The sequence below is a fragment of the Ovis aries genome, chromosome 9, assembly GCF_016772045.2.
Source record: "Ovis aries strain OAR_USU_Benz2616 breed Rambouillet chromosome 9, ARS-UI_Ramb_v3.0, whole genome shotgun sequence".
Taxonomy (NCBI): Eukaryota; Metazoa; Chordata; class Mammalia; order Artiodactyla; family Bovidae; genus Ovis; species Ovis aries.
In genome coordinates this window covers 42998179-43022971 of record NC_056062.1, presented here as the reverse complement: position 1 = coordinate 43022971, position 24793 = coordinate 42998179, and the positions used below count along the sequence as shown (strand labels likewise).

The 24793-nt window shown below is 41.0% G+C and overlaps 1 protein-coding gene and 1 long non-coding RNA gene across 8 annotated transcripts in view; one reads left to right on the top strand and one right to left on the bottom strand.

Moving 5' to 3' along the window:
* MTFR1 (mitochondrial fission regulator 1) overlaps positions 1–13890 on the bottom strand; it is a 62574-nt gene extending 48684 nt beyond the window's left edge. For 2 of the 6 annotated variants that reach the window (XM_004011705.4, XM_042254263.1), the window contains exon 1: positions 13835–13890. The gene's annotated coding sequence lies outside the window, so the exon portion shown is untranslated. Of the gene's footprint in view, positions 1–2146; positions 2457–4127 lie in introns of all 6 variants that reach the window. The other 4 variants (XM_042254261.1, XM_042254262.1, XM_042254259.1 and 1 more) reach the window with 4 other exon arrangements.
* An 89-nt stretch (positions 13891–13979) lies between these two features.
* On the top strand, positions 13980–22956 carry LOC114116460 (uncharacterized). Of its 2 annotated transcripts, XR_009594954.1 has the most exons (4): positions 13980–14146; positions 17529–17578; positions 18287–20252; positions 20605–22956. It is a non-coding gene; the product is annotated as an uncharacterized LOC114116460 (long non-coding RNA). The 2 variants fall into 2 exon arrangements; XR_003590376.3 differs by having other exon boundaries at positions 18287–22956.
* The last annotated feature ends 1837 nt before the right edge of the window (positions 22957–24793 follow it).

Below are 24793 nucleotides of genomic sequence, written 5' to 3'. Positions count from 1 at the left end.
TGGACATGACTGAGAGCCTGAGCACGCACCTGGCTATAGCGAGAAGCAGATTCTACCTTCCACCAAAATCATAAAGGAATTCCATAAAGATAAGGCAGGACTTCAGATGCCAGAATGTCAAAAAAAAAGACAAAGTTCTTCCACACTCACTGGCACTATGACCCTGCCACTCATCCTCCTTTCCCCATCAATATACTGTATATCTGACACAATTATGAACTCACATGGCATAAACCAGCTGACTGGAAGAGCTGGTCTCCAAAGTGACAAGGACTGTACACCAGACTATAAAGCAATGTGCTGCTTTCTTCTCAAGGAAGCCTTTAAAAAAACTGTACTTTGTGATATATTTGATTCACATTCTGATAGAAGTTTATCCTCTTGTGGACCAGAAATAAAGTTTGTGGCCTACACTTTGAGAAGAACTTGATGAACAATTACAAAGAATGGAGAGGGGTGGGGTAGAATAAAGATGCCATAAAGATGCCAGACGCTGGGTGAAACATGAACTAGAAAGAGACCAGCTCTAATGACAGATCAAAGTATGTAATGAAAGAGAAAGCACTAACAGGAACATACAATTTTCTGGTAACTAAGAAACGGTCACAACTATAACAGTGGTGAGGTATTAATATATTTTAATATTACCAGCATCTATAATTGCTTATAAGAATGAATACTCTGAGAGGTAATGGGAATGAAAAGTACAGAGGGCCAAAATAAGCTGAAGATGGCTGGCAAAAAAAAAAACAAAAAAAAAAACTGATCAGAGTTTTATGTAGGATTTGAAAACCTATCACCGTTTTCTGATTTTTGGGGGTTTTTTTTTGGCCATGCCTCGAGACTTGTGGGATCTTAGTTCCCTAATCAGGCACTGAACTTGAGTCCTCAGCAGTAAAGTGCCAAGTCCTAACCACTGGATGCCCAGGGAATTCCCCTTACCACTTTTTTAGAAACTGAGCTATAACTTACACAGAAAAGTGCAAAAATTTTAAGCGTGTCCAGGTACAAACCTGTAGAACCTCCATCCAAACCAAAATATAAAACACTTAAAAGAATGCCAAGAGCTCCTGTGAGCCTCCACCCAGTCAATATCCATGCTTCACCCATCTCAACAGTGCTCTAACTTTTGCAGTCTATCACAGTGGCAGGCTGTACGTACGCTTTTGGGTCTGACTTCTTTCACTCAACATTGCCTGCGAGATTTATTCCCATGGTTCAGGAATCACAGTTCTTTTTCACTGATGTGCAGTATTTTGCTATGATACTCTACCACAATTTACTTACCCAATTTACTAGGGGTTTTTGTTTCTTGTTTTATTTTGTTGAAGTATATAGTTAACTTACAATGTTATGTTACATGATTTACTGTTCGTGAACATTTGGGTTATTTCCATTTTTAGCTGTTACAAATAAAGTTGCTGAAACAATTCATGCACATAACATAGCAAGGTACACATAAGAACTAATTTCTCTTGAGTTTATACCCAGGAGTAAGATTGTTAGATCATAATATATACAGATACATAGCTAAATCTTTAATAGAAACTAACTTTTCTGAGGTTACCAATTACACTCTCAAAAGCAGATAAATAAAAGAGCTCTAGCTGTTCAACAATTCCTGGTATTGTTAATGGTCAATACTTGGTACTGTCAGTCTTTTTAATTTTAGTAGGGGGTTCTTCACAGGTTTGGGGGGCATATTTTGATACCTTCCATTGAGAAGTTTTTTCGCTCATTTTTTAAGTGGAAAGTTTTTAAAAAATTATTCTTGTGAGGAAGAGAGTCTGCACTAGAGATAAAGATTAGGAAGCATGGCTTAGAAAATGCAACCTAAGAGTGAATGGGCTAACTCATAGAGAGTAAGAAATGAAGCCAGGATAGAAATCTCAGGAAATAACTGAAGATCAAGCAAAGGTCAGTGGGAAAAAATATTCAAAAGAGGTAACAAAAATGTGAGAGAGATTGTCACCGAAAAAATAAATGGAATTTTCAATAAGGGGAATGTTCATCAAGGACATTAAACAGAACATAGGGACGAGAGGTCACATAGCTGGGGGCCTCCTACAGCTACCCTTTACTCCAGACCCCTCCACTGTGCTCTCTGGAAGCCTGTCTGAATGGAGGTAAGTGTTTCCTCCCTCACCGAACTGAAGCTTGGCTCTCCCTGTAGAATGCTGTGTCAACGGGCCCAGTGCTTGCTTACTCTCGCTCACTTTATATCCAGGCTGTTTCCAATCAATCACTGCTCTTTGTGGTGGTGGTGGTAGTGGTTTAGTTGCTCAGTCATGTCCAACTCTTTGCGACCCCAAGGACTGCAGCATGCCAGGTTTCCCTGTCCTTCACCATCTCCCAGAGTTTGTTCAAACTCGTGTCCATTGAGTCGGTGATGCTATCCAACCATCTCCGAATTACTGCTGTTGAGTTCTTTTCAAAACTCTCCCTCAAAGGCAAAACTAAAGAGACAACAGAACAGATCAGGGGTCACCTCGGACTGTCAGTGGAGGAACAACAACTCCACTGTAACAACTATAACAGAGCACAAGGCAAATGTTGGAAAAATGGACATAGGCTATATCTTGATTGTGGTGGTGGTTACAAGACTGTGTTCAAAGAAATCTACCAAAAGGAGTGAATTTTGCTGTGCGCAAATTGTACCTTCATTTAAGAAACAAGCAAAAGCAGCTCTCCTTAGGAAGCACTGCTTGGCCACCCTCTGTTCCTCATGAGGACTGACTTAAGAGCGCTTGAGCATTCCCCATCATTCAACTATGAGTCCTGAGTCCTCTCTTCTCCAAGTCCTTCCCTAAATGGAATTGTGCACTCTGGACTCATCAGCACTAGTACATCATAAACACATAATCTTGCCGTGCTGAGTGGTTATAATGTTTACAATAATGCATCCAATACAGCACTGTTTGAGTCTATTTACATAAAGATCTAAGACAGGTAAAACTAAAAGCAAGCTAATCACACATTATGAATTCTTCTTCAAAGTTTTTTTCCTAATTGTTGTGGAGACGGAGGTAGTGACTGATAGTAGGCCTGACTGAGGGATTTCAGTGGATGCTGGCCAAGTTGTATTTCTTGACAGACAGACAGTTGGATGTGTTTACTCTGGGAATGCTTATCAAGATGCTGCACACTTACATACTTTTCATAATGTAAGTTATGCCTCAGTGAAGTGAAGTGAAGTCGCTCAGTTGTGTCCGACTCTTTGCGACCCCATGGACTGTAGCCTACCAGGCTCCATCTATGGGATTTTCCAGGCAAGAATACTGGAGTGGGTTGCCATTTCCTCAAATAAGTTTTAAAAACACATATAGCTTTTGATTAAAGTATGTAACTTTCAGGAATTCTTTGCAGAAATAAAAGCATTACACATAGAGAACATATATAAAGATATTTTCTGCAGTGCTTCTTCTAGTCACAAAACTAGGATTAATTTTAAATGTTCATCAATAAAACACCTGTTAATTACAGTATATGCATATTATAAAGCTTTATGCCTCTATTAAAAGTGAGTTACAGTCTATGTAATGACTTGATAGTATGATACAGGAGAGTAATATACTAGGATTTCATTCTGTAAAAGACAAAAATCTTCAACCTTTTCATTTATAGAAAGATAAACATCAATTGAGAGAGATTGGTTCAAGATGGCAGAGAAGAAGGATGTGCACTCATCTCCTGCAAGAGCACAGATACAGCTATTGAACAACTATCGACAGAGGAGCTGGAACCAACCAAAAAAGGGATACCCTGCGTTCAAAGACAAAGGAGAAGCTGCAACAAGACGGGAGGAGGGGCACAATCATGATCAAATCAAATCCCATACCCACCAGGTGGGTGACTCACAAAACTAGGGAACCATAATACCAAAGACGTTCTCCCCCTGATGTGAAGATTCTGAGCCTCACATCAGGCTTCCCAGCCAGGAGATCTGACAAAGGGATTGGATATCCCCGGGGTATCTGACCTTGAAGGCCAGCAGGATTTGACTGTGGGACTTCTACACGACTGGGGGAAACAGAGACTCCACTCTTGGAGGGCACACACAAAATCTTGTATGTACCAGGACCCAGGGGAAAGGAGCAGTGACCCACAGGAGACCGAACCAGACCCACCTGCTAGTGCTGAAGGGTCTCCTGCAGAAACATGAGGTGGCAGCGGCCCACAGCAGGGACAGAGGCACTGGCAGGAGCAGTTCTGGGACGTGCCCACTGGCATGAGCCCTCTTGTGGTCGCCATTAGCCCTATCACAGAGCCTATCGACTCTAGGGCTGGGTTGCTTCAGGCCAAACTAACAGGGAGGGAGTGCAGCCCTGCCCCTCAGCAGACAATAGGATTCAAGTTTTATTGAGAGTCCCAGACAGGATAATCACCAAGGAGAAACACACCAAGACACACAGTAATTAAACTGACAAAAACTAAGGACAAAGATAGAATATTAGAAGGAACAAGGAAAAAATGACAACATATTAATACAAAGGAACTCCCTTAAGGTTATCAACTGATTTGTCAACAAAAACTCTACAAGCCAGAAGGGAATGGCACAGTATATCTAAAATGATGAAAGGGAAGAAACTACAACCAAGAATACTCTAACAAGCAAGACTCATTCAGATTTGATGAAGAAATCAAAAGGTTCACACACAAGCAAAAGTTAAGAGAATTCAGCACCACCCAACCAGCTTTACATCAGACTATTAAAACTGGCCAGAGCAGGGAGAAGTAATTTTTCCTTTGTATGGTTTGTGCTGCTTAGAACAATGCTACAAAGCATGTTTTACCTTTCATTTAAAAACAAAATCTAGAAGTTACAAAATCCAAATATCACAGCTTTCACTCAGACACTCCTTGCACCATATGGAGACCTTCAGTCTCCCTCCCCTGAACTTTCCGTCATCCTAGTCAATCCCTTCCCACCTTCACTTTCTTCTGCCTCATGCAGCCCCACATCTGAACCACTGCTTTTTAGTATTTTCAGTCCCCATTTCTACTGTTTTGTTTCTTCAACAAGCCAGAACTTGGTAAGTATACCAGCCTTCACTTAGGAAAATTAGGCTGTAGGAAAATGACTAAATCTCACATCTCGAAGTTGCTACAAATGTGCTACCTCTAGTCTGCTAGAGCACTATGCTAGCTTCTTCTAATCTTTTGTCTCAGTTTAGCTTTCACCTCCTGATCAACCAGTATTAGGGCCCTCCTGTGTGTATTCTCCTACACAGCACATTAAAACAATGTATCTAAACTGCCTATCTCCTCCACAGCACTTTAATCACCTAGCTTACTCATCTGAAGACCCCAGCACTCAGCAAAATATATAGAATACAACAGTTGTTCAGTTAATACTTGAATATTAAACAAAAGGCAGCTAAGCCCTGAGCCAGTGTCTTTTCTATACTCTCTCAATTGTAAACAGATATCTTAAGAGGAATTTTACTTCTATTTATATGTGAACTAGGTTAATTTCAGACAAACTCCCTGCTGCTGAGAACAAGTAAACTAGTGGAACCAAAAAAAAATTTTTTTTAAATTAACTATTTGAAAGCATCGGAGAACTATCATGGCAGAGAAATATCACCAAGTCAACAGTTGGTGCTTTGATAAGAGTAGTAAAAAGAATTGACCTCTAAATGAGATTTACTGAGGAGAGAAAAGGCACAGATTACCAGTAGCAGGAATGAAAAAGGGGACATCACTATAGCTCTTAAAGGCATGCAGAAAATCATAAAAGGCAAAACAAACCCATAGTGTAAGGTGTTAACCATGGTGGTTACCTTTGCATGGGATGGGTAACAGGTGCAAGGCAGCAAAAGGTGTTTTCCAGAGGGCAGGCAACTTTCTAGTTCTTAATCTGGGTGGTCACTACATGAGTGTTTGCTTTGTGATCATATACTGAGCTGTATCATTTATGTTTATCCATCTTCCTGTGTTACGCTGGGTGTTACACTTCACAATAAAAAAAAGGTTTAAAAAAGATGGCTACGAATCAGGCTGCACTTTGTTTTGATTGTTTGGTTCTGTGTGTGTAAAATTTGACTTCTAGAATTATATGATGATAGCATAGGTTTATAATCTAATCTGGCTAGACTAGACATAGAAATACAATGCAGTACTATAGCAGGGTTGTGGGGAGGATGAGAGCTGGCAGAAGAGAATCAAAGCTGAATGAGAAATAGATAAACACTGAAAAGAGACTTTCTTTTCCCTTCACAAATACTACAAAAATATATAATAGCACACACTTATGTTGGTGCTGTTTAGACACTAGTGGAAGTGTGCTCAGTCGTGTCCGACTCTTTGCGACCCCATGGACTTTAGCCTACCAGGCTCCTCTGTCCATGGGATTTTCCAGGCAATAGTACTGGAGTGGGTTGCCATTTCCTTCTCCAGGGGATCTTCCCGACCCACGGATGGAACCCAGGTCTCCCACATTGTAGACAGACGCTTTACCGCCTGAGCCACCAGGGAAGCACCTGGTAGCACACAGGTAGATCAATTAAAAGTGAAGTGAAAGTGAAAATCGCTCAGTCTTGTCCAACTCTTTGCGACCCCATGAACCACAGCTCGCCAGGCCTCCCTGTCCATCATCAACTCCTGGAGTTCACCCAAACCTATGTCCATTCAGTCAGTGATGCCATCCAACCACCTCATCCCCTGTCATCCCCTTCTTCTCCTGCCCTCAATCCTTCCCAGCATCAGGGTATTTTCCAATGAGTCAACTTTTTGCATCAGATGGCCAAAGTATTGGAGTTTCAGCTTCAACATCAGTCCTTCCAATGAACACCCAGGACTGATCTCCTTTAGGATGGACTGGTTGGATCTCCTTGCAGTCCAAGGGACTCTCAAGAGTTTTCTCCAACACCACAGTTCAGAAGCATCAATTCTTTGGTGCTCAGCTTTCTTTATAGTCCAACTCTCACATCCATACATGACCACTGGAAAAACCATAGGCTTGACTAGACGGACCTTTGTTGTCAAAGTAATGTCTCTTCTTTTTAATATGCTGTCTAGGTCGGTCATAACTTTCCTTCCAAGGAGTAAGTGGCTTTTAATTTCATGGCTGCAATCACCATCTGCAGTGATTCTGGAGTCCAGAAAAAAAGTCAGCCACTGTTTCCCCATCTATTTCCCATGAAGTGATGGAATTCTCCAGGCCAGAATACTGGAGTGGGTAGCCTTTCCCTTATCCAGGGGATCTTCCCAACCCAGGGATCAAACCCAGGTCTCCCCACATTGCAGGTGGATTCTTTACCAGCTGAGCCACAAGGGAAGCCCAAGAATACTGGAGTGGGTAACCTATCCCTTCTCTACATCCCTAGTGAATCTTCCCGACCCAGGAATGGAACCAGGGTCTCCTGCATTGCAGGGGGATTCTTTACCAACTGAGCTATTAGGGAAGCCCACAATCAAATCAAATAAAATTGTTTCAACTAATGCAGTGTATGTTTTTGAGACAGTTATGACTTTTAAAAAGTTATTAGCAATAGCTTCACAAGAAACCTACTAGCAGGCATAACAAAGTTGTCAGTAAATTTAAAATGCTACAAACTTTAAAAGCTACAGTAGTACATGGAGCTTATTTTTATAAGATCTTTGTAAACTATTCACAGAAATGGCCACTTAATTATCTTTACAATGTAACAGAAGAGTGTGACCACTTTATACTGGGAGTGTAAAAAGATTAACAGAACATTCTTAGTTATTCGATTGGCTAAATTACTGGAATAATGTTTCCTGTTTTCAGAAAACTAAGAAGTCAGGTAAACCAAATCTGTGCACCCCAAAGGACAATCTACATTCTGGGTGCAAACAACGATGCAAAAGAAAATCAAGGGCCATGAAGTAAAAAACAAAAACTTAATCAATTTAAAATTACTGTCCTTTATTTTGATGGGAATTCCTTGGCAGTCCAAAGGTTAGAACTCTGTTTTCACTGTCGTGCCCTGGGTTCAATCCCTGGTTGGGGAACTAGGATCCCACAAGTTATGCAAGGCACCACCCCGCCCCCCCCCCCCAAAAGTTACTGTCCTTTGAGAACATATCCTTCTTACGTTTCTAGTGTGAAAATGCTGTTTCTTTTAGGATATGGGGATAGTAGATGAATTTTTTTTTTTTTTTTTTTTTTAATGCTTATTGAGCTTCCCTGGTGGCTCAGGGGTAAAGAATCACCTACCAGTGCAGGAGACAAAGGTTCGATCCCTGGTTTGGGAAGATCCCACATACTGCAGAGCAACTAAGCCTGTGCACCACAACTACTAAGCCAGCACTCGAGCGCCCAGGAGCCACAACTACTGAGCCCACTTGCCACAACAACTGAAGCCTATGTGCCCTAGAGCCTGCGCTCCACAACAAGAGAAGCCACCGCAATGAGGAGCCCGAGTACCACAATGAAGAGCAGCCCTTTTCCGCTTGCGGCAATCAGAGAAAAGCATGACCATCAATGAAGACCCAGCACAGCCAAAACTAAACTAAATATTTTTAAATTAAAAAATATATAAAATGCATATGTGTGCATGTTAATTCACTTCAGTCATGTCTGACTCTGCAATCCTATGGACTGCAGCCTTCCAGGCTCCTCTGTCCATGGAACTCTCCAGGCAAGAACACTGGAGTGGATTGCCACGCCCTCCTCCAGGGGATATTCCCAACTCTGGGATCAAACCTGTATCTCTTATCTCCTGCATTTACAAGAGGGTTCTTTACCACTAGAGCCACCTGGGAAGCCCCCGCCCCCCCCAAAAAAATGTTTATTTACCGTAATAAAATGTTGTCTACCGTATGTCAACACCCTACCCTACTTTTTAGAAATTAAACTTGAAATTCAAGTCTAGTGACCACAGCTATAGATTCCACATGAGTCTGGGCTGAGACTTTAAATCAGAACACTTTACCACACTATTAAGTAATGACATAGTATTCGACCTATGGGTATGGAATTTACTGACAGTATTTTAGAACTAATATTCTATACTAGTCATACAAAAATTAAATATACTGCTACATTCTCAGTACCCAACACAGAATCTGACATATAATAAGTTTAAGTTTTTTCAGTCCACAAATGAATAAATCTCATGACCTGTACCACATCTCTCAACAACAAACTATTTAGATAAGAAGCCTAAGAACATTACCTAATTAAAACTTGATAAAAGTTCTTTCAAATTAAAAGAGCTTTAGATATGAAGCTAAACTTTTGAGGGACATTTTCACTAACATTTTTAGAGGATGACTTTCTCTCCTATGTTATAAAAGAGCTTATGGTAATTGTATGTTTCCATTTGAATTAAAGATGTGTCATTTTCATTTAACTCTGAGATATAACCCTATTGTGAATGACACAGGAATTTCCTTAAAGTGTTATTTTAAGCATTCCCATGCAAATGAATTAAGTATTCTGGCATCAGTTTTAAAACAATCTTTTGAAAAGACTGCTCAAGTATCTTAAGTGGTCCTGGACACCAGTAGAAACAAACACTCACATCACTTGGAAGTCAGTAATATTTTTCACTAATTAAAACTGCTTTCTTGGGCCAAGCAAATTGATGAGCTGTGTAATAATTACTGTCCTCTACATATTAAGTATATATAAAATTACCTTATGATAAAAGTCAATAAATCATACTTTTTAAATTAAAGGTGTTTAGTTGTGTTTTTTTCCAAATTAACAATACTTTTAAACTTTTTATTGAAATATAGTTCATTTACAATGTTGTATCAGTTTCAAAAAAAAATGTTGCGTTTTTAAAAGCTAGTAAGGGTAGTTGCGACCCCATAGACTGTAGCTCGCCAGGCTCCTCTGTCTATGGAATTCTCTAGGCAAGAATACTGGAGTGGGTTGCCATTCCCTTCCCCAGGGATTAAACCCAAGTCTCCTGCCTTTCAGGTAGATTCTTTACCACTGCACCCTGAGGGAAGCCTAGTTACTGAAGTACTAGTTGCAGAAGAGAAACTCTAGAAGCAAACTAAATGTCCATCAATGAGGAAATAGTTAAATTCAACATACCCATTCTAAGTTTATGGCCATTAAAACAAAAAGGAAGGATATCTGATAAACATCTAAATGACTAACATATATCTGATACTGTTTTAAAAAATAAAGCATAGAAATAGTGGTGAAATAAATATTTTATGCATACACATACACAGAAGAAAATATCTGAAAAGATACCAAAGCTTAACATTGCCTGTGTCTGAGGCAAGGTGATAGAATTCTCCACCTTTCTTCTGTATCATTACGTAGTGAGATTATAGTGCCCCATTCTGTTGCTTAAACTAAGTGGTGCAATTTGTATCAACAGTATATAATAAACATATGAAAGAACAGATGAACAGTTGAGTTGTCAACGATTCAAAAAGCAACTATACACTAGTAATACTCATCACCAAGATTACCCAAGAAAACAAAGGAGTAGAAACTGAAGCTTACCTGGACTTTAGAAGCTACTGCACCACTGCACCACACTGTCTCTTACTCTTTTACAGACGTTTTTTCTCCATTTCTTTCCTTATGTCCATAAATTCACCAGCTGAACCAAAATCTATTTCCTTTATATGTGTGTGCTTAGTCACTCAGCATATTACGGCAGCCCCGGAAAATTAATACACCGTGAGTCTTGCTTCATTGCCAGACTCACTTAGAGCATGACCTCCCCCTCCCTGCACAGCACTAGACAGAATGTATATCAGCCTTCCCTGTGCCATTTTGTATTGCCTTGAGTTCCTTCTTCCTGAAATTGAATAGGGCTCATGGATATTTGTTGTTGTTGAGTTGCTTTAAGTCTTGTCGAACTCTTTGCAGCCCCAGGATCTGTAGCCCACCAAGCTCCTTTGTCCTTCAGTTTTCCAGGCAAGAATACTGAAGTGGGTTACCACTTCCTACTCCAGGGGATCCTCCCAACCCAGATATCGAACCCACGTCTCTTTCATTGCCAGGCGGATTCTTTGCCACTAGAGAGACCTGGACGGAGAAGGCAATGGCACTCCACTCCAGTACTCTTGCCTGGAAAATCCCATGGGTGGAGGAGCCTGGAAGGCTACAGTCCATGGGGTCGCTGAGGGTCGGACACGACTGAGCGACTTCACTTTCACTTTTCACTTTCATGCATTGGAGAAGGAAATGGCAACCCACTCCAGTGTTCTTGCCTGGAGAATCCCAGGGACGGTGGAGCCTGGTGTGCTGCCGTCTATGGGGTCACACAGAGTCGGACACGACTGAAGTGACTTAGCAGCAGCAGCAGAGAGACCTGGAAAGCCCATTTCTTTTATATTCAGCAGGTCAAATCATTAATTGCTTCCACATCTCAGGTGAAGCCATTTTTGACAGAGCCAGCTCATTATATTCCTAGGAGACTGTGATCATGTCACTTCTTTGCTCAAAATTCAAATTTCTTAAATTTGGCACTCAAGTTCCTTCATGTGTGAATTTAACCTTACTTTTAGACTTCTGAATTACTCCTCTACAGTAGGAATCCTAAACTCCAACTCAGCAAGTCTTCTCTACTGTCCTCTGAATAAGCCCAGCTGTCTCTTTCTCTCTCTCTAGTCCTTACTCTAAAACTGTAGGTTTGGCCAAAAAGTTCATTTGGGCTTTTCCAAAGGCTGTTACAGAAAAACCCAGAACAAAGTTTTCAGCCAACTCAATACCTGGATGAGGATAAGAAATAGTGTAAAATTGAGAAGATGAGGGACACACTAAAGTATCCAGTATACATAGCCAGTATATGCTAACTGCCAAAAGAGGTAGAGACTATTTCTTGATTTTTTTCCTTTTCATTTCCCCTTTAACTGGCCATATCTATAGAAAAAATTTTTAATTTTATTTATTGAACTACACTTGCATACTTTGCTCATAACTTTAAAACCAATTATTTAGTTCAGTCGCTCAATCGTGTGAGATTCTTTGCGACCCCATGAATCGCAGTACGCCAGGCCTCCCTGTCCATCACCAACTCCTGGAGTTCACTTAGACTCACGTCCATCGAGTCGGAGATGCCATCCAGCCATCTCATCCTCTGTTGTCCCCTTCTCCTCCTGCCCTCAATCCCTCCCAGCATCAGGGTCTTTTCCAATGACTCAACTCTTGGCATGAGGTGGCCAAAGTACTGGAGTCTCAGCTTTAGCATCAGTCCCTCCAATGAACACCCAGGACTGATCTCCTTTAGAATGGACTGGCTGGATCTTCCTGCAGTCCAAGAGACTCTCAAAACCAATTGTGTTAACCTTTTATTGTTTCAAAGGGATGAAAAATACCTATCCAGGTGTGTTTATTTTCCCATTATGGATTTGTAGCCCAACAGAAATTTCCACAGCAGTTAGGTTTACTCCACAATTCTTAGGACATTCAATTATGGTTAAAAGAGCAAGAATTTTGCAGTGACCTGGATCAGCAAGCTAAATTACAGCCCCCTGCTTCTTACATAGAGCTTCCCAGGTGGCTCAGCAGTAAAGAATCCTCCTGGGTTCCATCCCAGAAGGAAATAGCAACCCACTCCAGTATCCTCTCCTGTGAAAACTCATAGAGGAGTCTGGCTGGCTACATACAGTCCATGGGGTTGAAAAAGAGTTGGACACAACTTAGGGACTAAACAACAACAACAAGCCCCTTACATCAGCCTGACCTCAGGCAAACTGCTTAACCTCTCTAAACCTCTTTTACCGCTCACCTGTAAAATGGGATAATACCCATCAATACTTCATACAGCTGTTGTAAAAGTTAAATGAACTAACAGGTGAAAACACTTTCACAATGCTTCATACACATCAAGAACTTGGTAAATATCAAATTATCAATACTAAAACAAAATGTATTAAATAAAAATACATTATTACCACTCAAATGCAGTAAAGCTACAGACAAAACTAGATTATTTGGCACCTTTGTTTTCAGTGATTTCGAAAGCCTGAGCACCAGGTAATGAGACGGCACCGTTGGAAAATTGCCCACAATCTCCTAACGCAAAATGCATTAGCGCCGTCTAAGGCCTTAAAGCGTGCCTTATTTTGCTCAATCCCTCTGGGAAGCAAATGCTTGGAAAAGGATGACTATTGATCCTAAGAAATAAGTAAGAGAGATACAATGATATGTCTCAGATACACGTCAAAATAATCTGGGGGAGAGGGACAAGCCTAGCCATTTATTGATACTTGTTGAAACTGGGTGATGGGTACACTGAGTTCTTTATGCTAGTCTCTCGACCAGGTTTCCATTATATAACGTGTTTTTAAATGTTAAAAGGTCGATTCTTTCCCTTCCACCCCCACCTTTGGGACTAATGCAGGTCCTGGTCGAGAACACACAGTGGGAAAGTCCAAGGAGGCGAAAAGTGGAAACAGTAAAAAGCCGGCCAGCTGAGTTAGTTAAGCCCCGGGGCCGCTAGGGAGGTGTGCTGCCCTCTCCGGACGCCCGAGGCCTGGTGGGGAGGTGCGCCCGCCGATCCCGGGGGACGCGCAACATCCACGGGAACCGCCGCCAAGGGCCTTCCAGACACCGGACCGAAGACGGAGGAAGGCAGGGGGCAGCCGTGGGGGGTTGGGGGGGAGGAGCCCCAGCCCTCGGGGCTAGTCGGCCGAAGTCCCTCCGCTCCGCCGAAGCTCCAGCCCCACCCAAGCCCTCAGCCACCCGGCGGCCCCAGAGCCTCTCCCATCAGCCGCGGCGCAGTCACCCAACCGGCCGGCGGAACCCGCCCTCCTCCCGGCAACTCCTAACCGCGCTCCTTCAGCTCCCACGCTGACTGTCACCAGGGCTCCCCACCACCATCAGGCCCGGGGGCACCTCCTCGATCCCCAAGCCAACCGCTCTCCAGAGCCGCCAGCCCCACTTTACCTCGGCCGCGCGGCAGCCAGGAGCCTGCCTGCTCCGGCGACTCAGGCTTGAAGCTCGCCGTCCCGGGGCGTTGCTGACAATCACCCCAGTCTCCGCCCCGAGCACCGGCCAGCCTGACCAATCAGCGCCTAACCCGAAGGCGGGCACTGAGAGCCGGGAGCGGAAGGCGAGGTGACGGCAGGACGCGCCTGGGGCGGCCTTTCGCAGAGTGCGCACGCGCGGGGCTCGACCAGCGTGTGCGCTTTCTCGTGAACCTGGCTTTTTGTCTTCACTTCTTGCGCTGCGAAGTTCTTTGTAAACTTCAAGCTCTAGGTGTGTAGGAAAACCCACGTTTTGATTGTGGGCACAAATATGGATGACCTTGAAAGAAGCTGTGAATCTTAAGCCCTTATTAAGCTAACAGATGTTGAGCTCTTTCTTATCGGGCTGTAGGGACGTGTCCTCACCCAGCCTATATTGTGCCTTCCTATCTCGGGTGTGTTTGTCTTTAGGGGAAGTGAGGGTGTGGGGTTATACAAAGTGCCTGATGGATGAGGATTTTATTGTCTTCAGTTCCAGCATCTTAGTCTGATTCATTGGGACAGGTGTTTTTTCAATAGTTGAGTATCCTAGAACACTGGATTTCAAATCATTGTCATGAAAATAGCATTATATTGATAGCTAACAATATATTAAGCTTGGTAACCTGTGTAGGACTGGTGAAAGATTCATTTGTAGAATGAGAAAGCTGTCTATTTCTGTATGAGCTTTCAAGAGGCTGTTGGTGATTAGCTGTTTTTCTTACCCTCCCATTGTAATTGACCCCAGAGGTCAGTCATCAGAGCTTTGATGTTTTTATCACAGGTGCCCGAGTCTCTCCCTGGCGAGGGCTTCCCTCCTTCAACAAGAGCATCAATTCACTTACTCAACAAGGGATTGTTGGGGGTCCACTGTGACAGTGCAAATATTTTTAAAAGCTTTGAACCACACCCTCAGTGAGCCTACAGGCTAACCACACACTTAACTTAATGTAACCAAATGTTATAATGGAGGCATGGAGGGGGCCTGGAAGACCTTCCTAAACCTGCCCTGGGTTCTCAGGGAGCCGAACAGAGAGGACTGAATGCTTGAGCTGGGACCTGACCTGATGAAAGAGCAGGAGCACCTGAGCTAAAGGGGCAGGGGGCAAGCTTTACACCATTTCTGACAGCGTTCACCTGTTTCCTCTAAGATCTTTCCAGGGTGAATTTAGTGCTGAGCTAATAAATTTTGAGGGTTTCCCTGGTGGCCCAGTTGTAAAGCATCCACCTGCCAATGCAGGAGATGTGGTTCGATTCCTGAGTGGGGAAGTTCCCCTGGAGACAGGAATGGCAACCCACTCCAGTATTCTTGCCTGGAAAATCCTAAGGACAGAGGAGCCTTACGGGCTACATACAGTCCACGGGGTTGCGAAAGAGTTGGACGTGACTTAGCAACTAAACAACAATGACAAATGAAGCTTCTGCCAAAACCCCGTGACTTGTACTGGCTCTTTCCAAGGCCCAAGGAGGGCATCTAGCACTGAGTTCACACGATCATGGGTACTTTCAACTCTTTAAAAGGAAGATGTCTTAAAGACCTCCTCAACGGGGATTGGTTACGATTTTTTTCAATTCCAAGTTCTTTTCATTCACACTTGGCTTCATCCTAGAGGCACTGCAGTAGCTCTGGGCATTTAGGGAATCTGGGTGAGGGAAAAAGATGAATTCGAGTCACTTCCCTGATAAGTTATTGCTGACTCTCCCAGTGTTGGAATGGCTTCCAGGAAAGCTCCTAACCATTCTTTATTCTGTCTCATAAATGGATGTGTCCTGTGGGAACTGCCATTAGAAGTATGTAGCTGATGGAAGACAAAGAGGGTTTGAAGTGTGCTCAGCCAGAAGCTAATTCTAGGGGGAATTTCTGCAGTCATCACGTTTTCAAAATTATAAGCAGAGTGCTTTATTTTTTGTTTTGAATCAACTTTATTTTGGAATAACTTTAGATTTACAGAAAAGGTTACACAGATAGTACAAAAAGTTTCTGTGTGCTCCTCACTGAGTTTTTCCTAAGGCTAACATCTTACATTATCATAAAATATTTATAAAACTGAGGAGCCAGCACTGGTACAAATTCCAGAATTATTTCAGATTTTACTAACTCTTTTTCTGTCTCAGAATTCAATCCAAGGTGCCACATTGCATTTAGTCATCATGTCTTTTTAGGCTCCCTGGTCTGTTTCTCAGTCTTTCCTTGTTTTTCATAACCTTGCTATGACCATGACAGTTTTGAGGAATCTGATCAGATATTTTTTAAAATGTTCCTCAGTTTGAATTTGTTGATTGTTTCTTTTTTTTTACCTCGTGATTAGACTGGGATTATAAACTTTGGGGAAAATATCATATGGATTAGATGCTCTTCACATCATATCATATGAGGACTTAATTATGCTGATGTTAAATTAACCCTGACCACCTAGACCGCAGTAGTATTTGCTAGTGTCAACACTGTAAAATAGCATTTTTCCCCCCTCTTTCCATATTGTCTGGAAGTAAGTCACAAAATCCAGCCCACACTGAAGGAGAGTGGGAGATTAAGTTTCACCTCCTGGAGTAGAATATTAATGCATATTATCGGGAATTTTTCTGTAAAGAAGATTCATCTCTTCCTCCTTCCCCCACTTATTTATATCCAATCATTTATTATAAATATGCATATATATATTTATTTTATACTTCAGTTTATATTTTATATTATTTTAATTTTGTTGTTCAAATTTTTCCATCTTGACTATTGAACCTTTGAGGTTGACTCATGCGTCCTTTTGTTTTTTGATTATCATCTTTTTTCTTGAACTACAAGAAGCTCCAGGCTGATCTTGTATTTTTCCTGCCCCGGGATTAGAGTCGCCATTTCTCCCTTTCTTCAAGGAGTCCTGGAATGGTATTTAGGAACCAAAATCTAGATACTGGGTGTACTTGTTGCCCCGAGGTATCACTGATACTAGGCTCTCTGAGTGGACATATATTACTGCCTTGTTTTTTAATTCTTTGTTTACCTCTCTGTGATAGGCAACCTCTAAGTTGGCCCCCAAAGATCCCTGCCTGGTATTTATGCTGTTGTGTCATTTCCTCTCCTTGAGGGTGGGGTTGGACCTAGTGACTTCCTTCTAATGAATAGACTACAGCAAGAGTGATGTGATGTTCCTTCCAAGATTAGGTTACAAAAGGACTGTGACTTGCTTGCTCTCTCTTGATCTCTCCTTCGGTTACTCTGAGAAACTAGCTGCCATAATGTGAGCTGCTCTATGAAGAGGCCCATGTGGCAAGAAACAGGGAGGCCTCTGACCACCTGTACATCAGCCTGTAAGAAACTGAATCCTCTAACAGCCATGTGAGAGAACTTGGAAAAAGATCCTCTCCACCTTGAGCCTTGATATGACTGCAGCCCCACTGACACCTTGATTGCAGCTTTATGAGAAACCCTGAGCCAGAAACATCCAGCTCAGCCACACATGGGTTCTTCATGCATAGAAACTATGAGATAAATGATTATTGTGTTAAGTTGCTATGTTTTGAGTAATTTGTTAGAAAGCAATAGATAACTAATACAATTTCTGACTCTTCCATAAGATCAAGTGGTTCTTAAATTTCACTGTGGAATTTTTTTTTTTTTTTTTTTGCACATGGGATTTTAGTTCTCAGACCGGAGATCAAACCCATGCCACCCGCTGTGGAAGTTTGGACAGTAAGTAATACCGGACTGCCAGGGAATTCCCAGGAATTTGTTTAAAAATACATATACCCAAGCTTCTTTCCAGATTCTTATGTGATTGCTCTGTATAGCTAAGTTTAAAACTGTAGAAGGTTACAGGGCAATCCATTTGGGCGTTTTAGAAGAAAATAGACTTCTCTTTTTAGTATATCTGATCCTGGAATTCTTGACCCAAACAAATGGCTTTGCTTTCTTGGCAGAATCCAGAATAACTGAAATTTCATCTGCTAGTTGAAGTATTTATTGAATAGAGGAGAAAAAAAAAAGTTCATTCTTACTCAATATGCAGCCTTGAAAAAATACCTTGACCTTTACATGCCTCCAGAGATTTATCCTTATTAAGTGTATATTAGGGAATAAAAAGATGACCAAGGCCAATTGTGGGCCAGTTTCCATGTAGAGATTTAACAAGAAGTTAGGTTCCTATGTATTCATATTAGTTGATGGTAAGGCAGAATTGTGTTGTATTGATAGAAAGACTATGGGCTTCTAAGTCAGACAGACCTATATTGAAATATGCTCCTGCCACTACCAGCTATGCAGCGCTGGGCAAGCCAGCCAGCCTCAGTGGGTCTCAATTTCTTGACAGTGGGAAAAAGAGTCACCTTCAAAGGGTAGTCCTGAGGACTAATTGCGTAGTGTTTGTACAATACTAAGGGCAGGGCTTCTCTGGTGGTCTAGGGATGAAGAATCAACCTGCAATGCCAGGAACACCGGTTGGATCCCTGATCTGGGAAGATCTCACTTGCCGTGGAGCAACTAAACCCATGTGTCACAACTACAGAGCCTGCATGCCTGGAGCCCTCACTCTGCGACCAGCTAAGCCACCGACATGAGAAGCCCACGTGCTGCAGCTAGAGAGTAGCCTCCACTTACTGCAATTAGAAAAAGGCTTCATGCAGCGACGAAGACCCTGTGCAGCCAAAAATACAGAAATAAATAAACAAGACCCTTTCTCTAGTTCTGCTTTTTTGACAGCTCTGATTGCCTGTCTATAAAGAAATCTATCACACTGAAATGGGCCTCAAGAGTTCCTGACTTTAGAATTGAAGAAAACCTAGCTGGTAAAAGACCATTGGGTAAGGCAGTAAAATACCCATGATAGGGACACTTAAAAGATAAAGGGCAGCTGGATGTGTTTAGGAGAGGTGCAGCTACAGGACAGCTGCTTAAGGATAATTGATGGGATAGCATCATCTCACAAGAGGGAAGAGTTGAAAGCTGGAGGTTAATGCCAAATAGTTCAGTACTCTTTGCTTCAAGGCTCTGGTCATGAAAGGCAGATATTGTTAATAGAGAATAATGTTTAAAACAGCTTCCATCATGTAAATCTCAGTACAAATGAATGCGTTTTACCATGGTGCCCAAGGAAGAATTACTAAGCTATTCTGATTTAATCATATATTTTTGGATATATTTGGTTGTTCTGAGCCTTGAAACTATTTTATTTTTCTCAGATCAGTGTACAAACCCATCTGATGTATGGTATGTCCTAAAATATGTATATCCAAATAGATCAAAAACTCACTGCCTTCCAGAGACTGTGATTGTGATATTTCTTTCTCTAAACCAGGTTTGGGATAGACACTAACCCACAGAGCTCTTTTTTTTAATGTATTTAAATCATGCTTTGTTTTAAAAATTGTAATTATGGAAAATGTTGAATGTAAAAAGTAAAAAGCATAGTACAATGAATCCTCAAATATTTACCACACAGCTTCCCACTCCTATTGGTTTCATTTATACTCTTTCCTGGCCTCTTTGATTTTTTTTTTGGAGGTGATGCCAGAGAATGAGTCACAAGGCCTGATACAAGCAAATTCTTTGATTCTTTTGAAGCTAATCTCAGACATGTCATTTCAACCATAAATATTTCTGTGAATATCACTAAAAGATAAGGAGTCTTTATTTTATTTTTATTTATTTTTGTTATTTGTTTATATTTTTGGTCACACCATGTGGCTTATGGAATCTTAGTTCCCTGAAAAGGGATAGAGCCAGGCCCCTGGCATTGAAAGCACTGGGGAAGTGTCTTTTTAAAAACATATCTATACTATTATTGAGGCTTCCCAAGTGGCTCAATGGTAAAGAATCTGCCTGCAATGGAGAAGACACTGGTTCAATGACTGGATCAGGAAGAAGCTCTAGAGAAGGAAATGGCAACCCACTCTAGTATTCTTGCCTGGAAAATCCTGTGAGCAGAGGAGCCTGGAGGGCTACAATCCATGGAGTCAAAAAGAATTGGACATGACTAAGCGACTAACACACACATCTATCTCTTTTTATTTTCTGTAAACTGCTGATTAGATACAAAGGCTTGATCTGATTCAGGTTCATTTTTTTTTGGCCAGAATACTTCATCTGTGGCCATGTTCACTTGTATCAGAAGCTACATAATGTTCATGTGCTTCTTTTTTGAAACATTAACAGCTATTGATTATCACTGCCTAGATCCATGATCTCATTATAGTTTGCAAAAGGGTGATGACTGCTTCCCACATGACTCAGTGGTAAAGAATCCACCTGTAACAGGAGCCTAGGAGCCATGGGTTTGATTCCTGGGTCGTGAAGATCACCTGGAGAAGAAAATGTCAACTCATTGCAGTATTCTTGCTTGGGAAATCTGGTGGACAGAAGAACCTGACAGGTGACAGTCTATGGGGTTGCAAAAGAGTTGGACACAACTTACTGACTAAACAACAATGATCATGTGTTGTCATCCTGTTTCATTTATTAACTAATTGGTTACCTTGAGGCATGTTTATAAAGAAAGGCAGATTGATGCTTGTTTCGTAATATCTACCAGTTTTCAGACTAATTATCTCACATCAGTTATTTTGTTACCCTGAAATATAGCACGTTTCAGAAAGGTTTAATGCTTGGCTTGATTTAATGCTTGTTTTAATTCTCTATGTAATGTAGTTTTCAGAAAAATGATTTGGTTTCTTCAAATTCTCCAAAAGTGACTGATGATGTTTCTTTTTGTTTTTTCTCCCCAGTATTCAAGTACTCCTGGGACTTCTCTGGTGGTACAGTGGCTTACTCTGTGCTTCCAGGGCTGGGGACATGGATTTGATCCCTGATCCAACGGGGAAACTGCATGCCACAGGCCATAGCCAAAACAAAACAAAAACAACAAACCAACCTCCTCCTCAAAACAAGCACTCCTGAATTTTTTGACCATAAATTAGCTTTTATCAGATCTTTTCTAGATAGTATATATTTTAAGAGAGACGTGGGACTAAATGTACATTTATGGAATGTCTTCTGGATACTGGTCTATATGCACTGATTCATTCACTTATACTAATTTTATCTGATTTCCATAGCAATCTTGGAAGGCAGCTGCCATGACCTCTGTTTTTTAGAAGAGACTGAGGCTCTCAGCAGCAAGGTGAGGAGTACAAAATCATACAGCCAGCACGTGGTCAAACACAGATTTGTCTGAACCACTTGGCATCCTGTAGCTTTTTTGAATGAGGCTGTACAGACACCGAGCCACTCAGTGGGGCTCACTGGTTGCCCCACCAGCCTCCGGCCTCTTGTATGTCCTCAGAGAGTTTGGTGACCTCCAGTTTGTCGCTCTCATACTTAAAAAAGTAGTTCCCTGGAACTTCTAAATACCCCTCTGCCTTTTAACCTAACATAGATTTTTTTTTTCCCCAGGAACTTAAACTGATTTTTATTTTTGAAAAACTTTTATTGGAGTATAGTTGATTTACAATGTTGTATTATGTTCACATGTAGAGTCCAACACATAGACTTTTCTTTGTGGTTGTTCAGTTGCTCAGTCATGTCTGACTCTTTATGACCCCAAGGACTGCAGCATGCCATTCTTCCGGGTCCTTCACCACCTCCTGAGGTTTGCTCAAACTCATGTCCATTGAGTTGGTGATGCTGTCCAACCATCTCATGCTCTGTTGCTCCCTTCTCCTCCACTTTATTACAATATGATTTTACTTACTGCAAATTTGTCACGTTATATATAAAACTATACTTAACACCTGCCCCCAGTAAAGTTACTATATTATTATTTTTGGCTGTACCATGTGGTTTGTGGGATGCAAGTTTCCTGACCAGGGATCAAACCCAGGCCCTGCTGCAGTGTAAGCGCAGAGTCCTTACCACTGGACTGCCAGGAAATTCTGAAAATATGTATTATTTTTTATAACAGATTTTTCTAGATTGAGTTCTAAAAGACTGTGATAACTTACATTTTCACAGCAATATCTGAGAGTACTCTTCTTATCCATTATCTCCATCAGCAACTTTGTGTCATTTTGATTTTTGCTAGTCTGATCAGCATCAAGTGATTATTATCATTGTTAAATTAATTTCCTTTCCCTTATTAAAAGTGGATTTCAATGTCTTTTTATGTTTATTGGCCACATGGATTTTCTGATTAAATACCAATTTACATTCTTTACCCAATTTCTTAAAAATTTTTTTTTATTGGAGGATAGTTGATTTACAATGTTGTGTTAGTTTTAGGTGTACAGCAGAACAAACCAGTTATACATATATCCCTTCTTTTTTAGATTCTTTGCCCACGTAGGTCATTACAAAGTATTGAGTAGTTTCCTGTGCTGTACATTATGTCGTTATTAGTTATCTATTTTATATATAGTAGTGTTTATGTGTCAGTCCCAATCTTCCAATTTATCCCTCCCTGACACCCAATTTCAATAGGGTTGTTAATTCCTTTCTTGACAATTGGTAATCCATTTTTGAATGTTATTCTCTATTTGCTCACCAAGTTCCTCCCAAATCTCTTACCTATTGACCTTGCTTATGTATCTTTTTTCCATACAAAAAAGTTTTTAAAAACAAGTCAAATATGTCCATTTTTTACTCTTCTTGTAAACTCCTTGATTTCCATTCTTGTTTAAGGTCTCCGCCTACTTGTTCATTGGAGTCTCCAAGATTTTCCTAAAGGATTTTTAATATTTCATTTTTTACATTTGAGTTTTTAATCCATCTGGAATTTAATTCTTTGGTAAATGATATATGGCTAATTCTTTTATGTTCATACAATTTCATATTTCAGTGCTTCTATTTATTTCTCATCCTTTAAACTTTTCTACTTTGACATGTTTTTAAGCCTTACATAGTAGTTTGATAGTGTGTATATAGAATTTATGAATAAATCATATACATATATCAGAGCTATATGCTCAAAAAAAAAAGTGCTTGATCAAAACGTTTTGGAAACCACTGCATTCGACCTTGAGCTCTTTGAGAGGAGTGATTGTCCTTATTTTTGAATCCATTGTTCATATTGTCTCTGGCACGTTGTATGTGTTCCAAAATGGCTGTTAATGAATCGAATGAATAAAACTGCCATTGTGTGATTCATGTCTTAAGCAACCCAGCCATTGAGAAACCTGACATTCTAGCTGTGTCCTGTGGCAAGACATCTGAAGTTAAACACAAGCTATGACTCACAATGGCAGGTATTAAAACTTCACTGGTGTTGAGTTCATTTTTAGCATGGGAACATAAATTCTTAAAATCTCAAGACATTTCTGTGGCTTATAGGATTATAGGTGCTTATGAAACCAGTAATTGTTTTTTGTGAATATATTCCCTGCCTTTTAACCTCAGTCACCTACTCTCCGTAGTGGCAGTTTGCTAGGAAGAATTGGTCTTTTCAATACTATGAAATCAGAAGTATGATTTAAATTAAGTTAAAGACTCTATTAAACATTTTATTCTGGATGGTGCTAAAAACCTATGTTATCAGTCACTAGTTAGGAATACCCCAGATGTCTTTCCCCTTTCAAATATGCAAATTAATCTAGCAAAAATAGCAAGTTTATTTTCCTGGGTTATTGTTTTTAATAACAATACTGAATGAAATTTCATCTACTCAATCAATGTGCTATGTTTAAGCTGACTGCTGTTTGGACATATGTTTCTCACATCTTTCTACATTTACAATTCCATTTTCCCCCTATTTCTTTCTTTTTCCATTCTAGCTGTTAATTGGTCTGGCTGATTGTTACAAATGAGGCTGGTGCTTCTGCTGTTGCTGCTGCTAAGTCGCTTCAGTCGTGTCCGACTCTGGCTTCTCTGTCCATGGGATTTTCCAGGCAAGAGCACTGGAGTGGGTTGCCAGGTGCTTCTACCACGGGACATTATACATAATTTTCTGTTTCTTTTTTATTTTAGACTCAGTATTCACTTACTGGGGCTTCCCAGGTGGCGCTAGTGGTAAAGAGCCTGCTGCCAGTGCAGGAGACATAAGAGACTTGGATTCAACCCCTGGTTGGGAAGATCCCCTGGAGTAGGAAATGGCAACCCACTCCAATATTCTTGCCTGGAAAATTCTGTGGGTAGAGATGCCTGGCAGGTTACAGTCCATGGGGCCACAAAGAGTCAGACACCACTGAGCACAACATAACATTTACTTACTACCACCACTCTCTCTTGTGACTTTGGGAAGCAGAAACCAGCCAAACATGTTTTTGTATTTTTGATATAGGTCAAATGGTGTGAAAGAGACCTTTTCTACTCAACCTTGCTCCTTTTGCTCAAATTAATTAGGAGGAAGAGAAGAATAACCAAGGATGCATGCATGCATGTTAAGTCGCTTCAGTTGTATCTGACTGTATCTGAGAATCCTATGGAATCCTATGGACTGTAGCCCACCAGGCTCCTCTGTCTATTGGATTCTCCAGGCAGGACTACTGGGGTGGATTGCCATGCTCTCCTCCAGGAGATCTTTCCCACCCAGGGATTGAACTTGCATCTATTACGTCTCCTGCATTGGCAGGCAGATTCTTTACCACTAGTGCCATCTGGGAGGCCCTAACCAGACAAGAGAAGGCAAAAATATTTGAGCAGAAGTATCTATTTTGCTTTTAAATTTACGTATAGATGAATCAAATTTTGGAGGCGTTAGCAGAGACTACAGCTTGGGATATTTATTTTCACTCATACTTTCTCTATTAGCGGCCTGTCAAATTCCTTTGAACTTTAATATATTTAGTACTTGGCAGAATGAAACTGTGAAAGAGAATTCAGAATTTTCAATGAGGTTATTGAGTGCAGCGCAATCATTATACTCAGACTGGCCTGTGGGATTTAAATTATGCTTAGAGAAATATTTAAAAATATAAAATCTATACCTAGACAAAAATGTCAGTGATCACCGTGAATTAAACAAGTATTTAAATCCTTACTTTG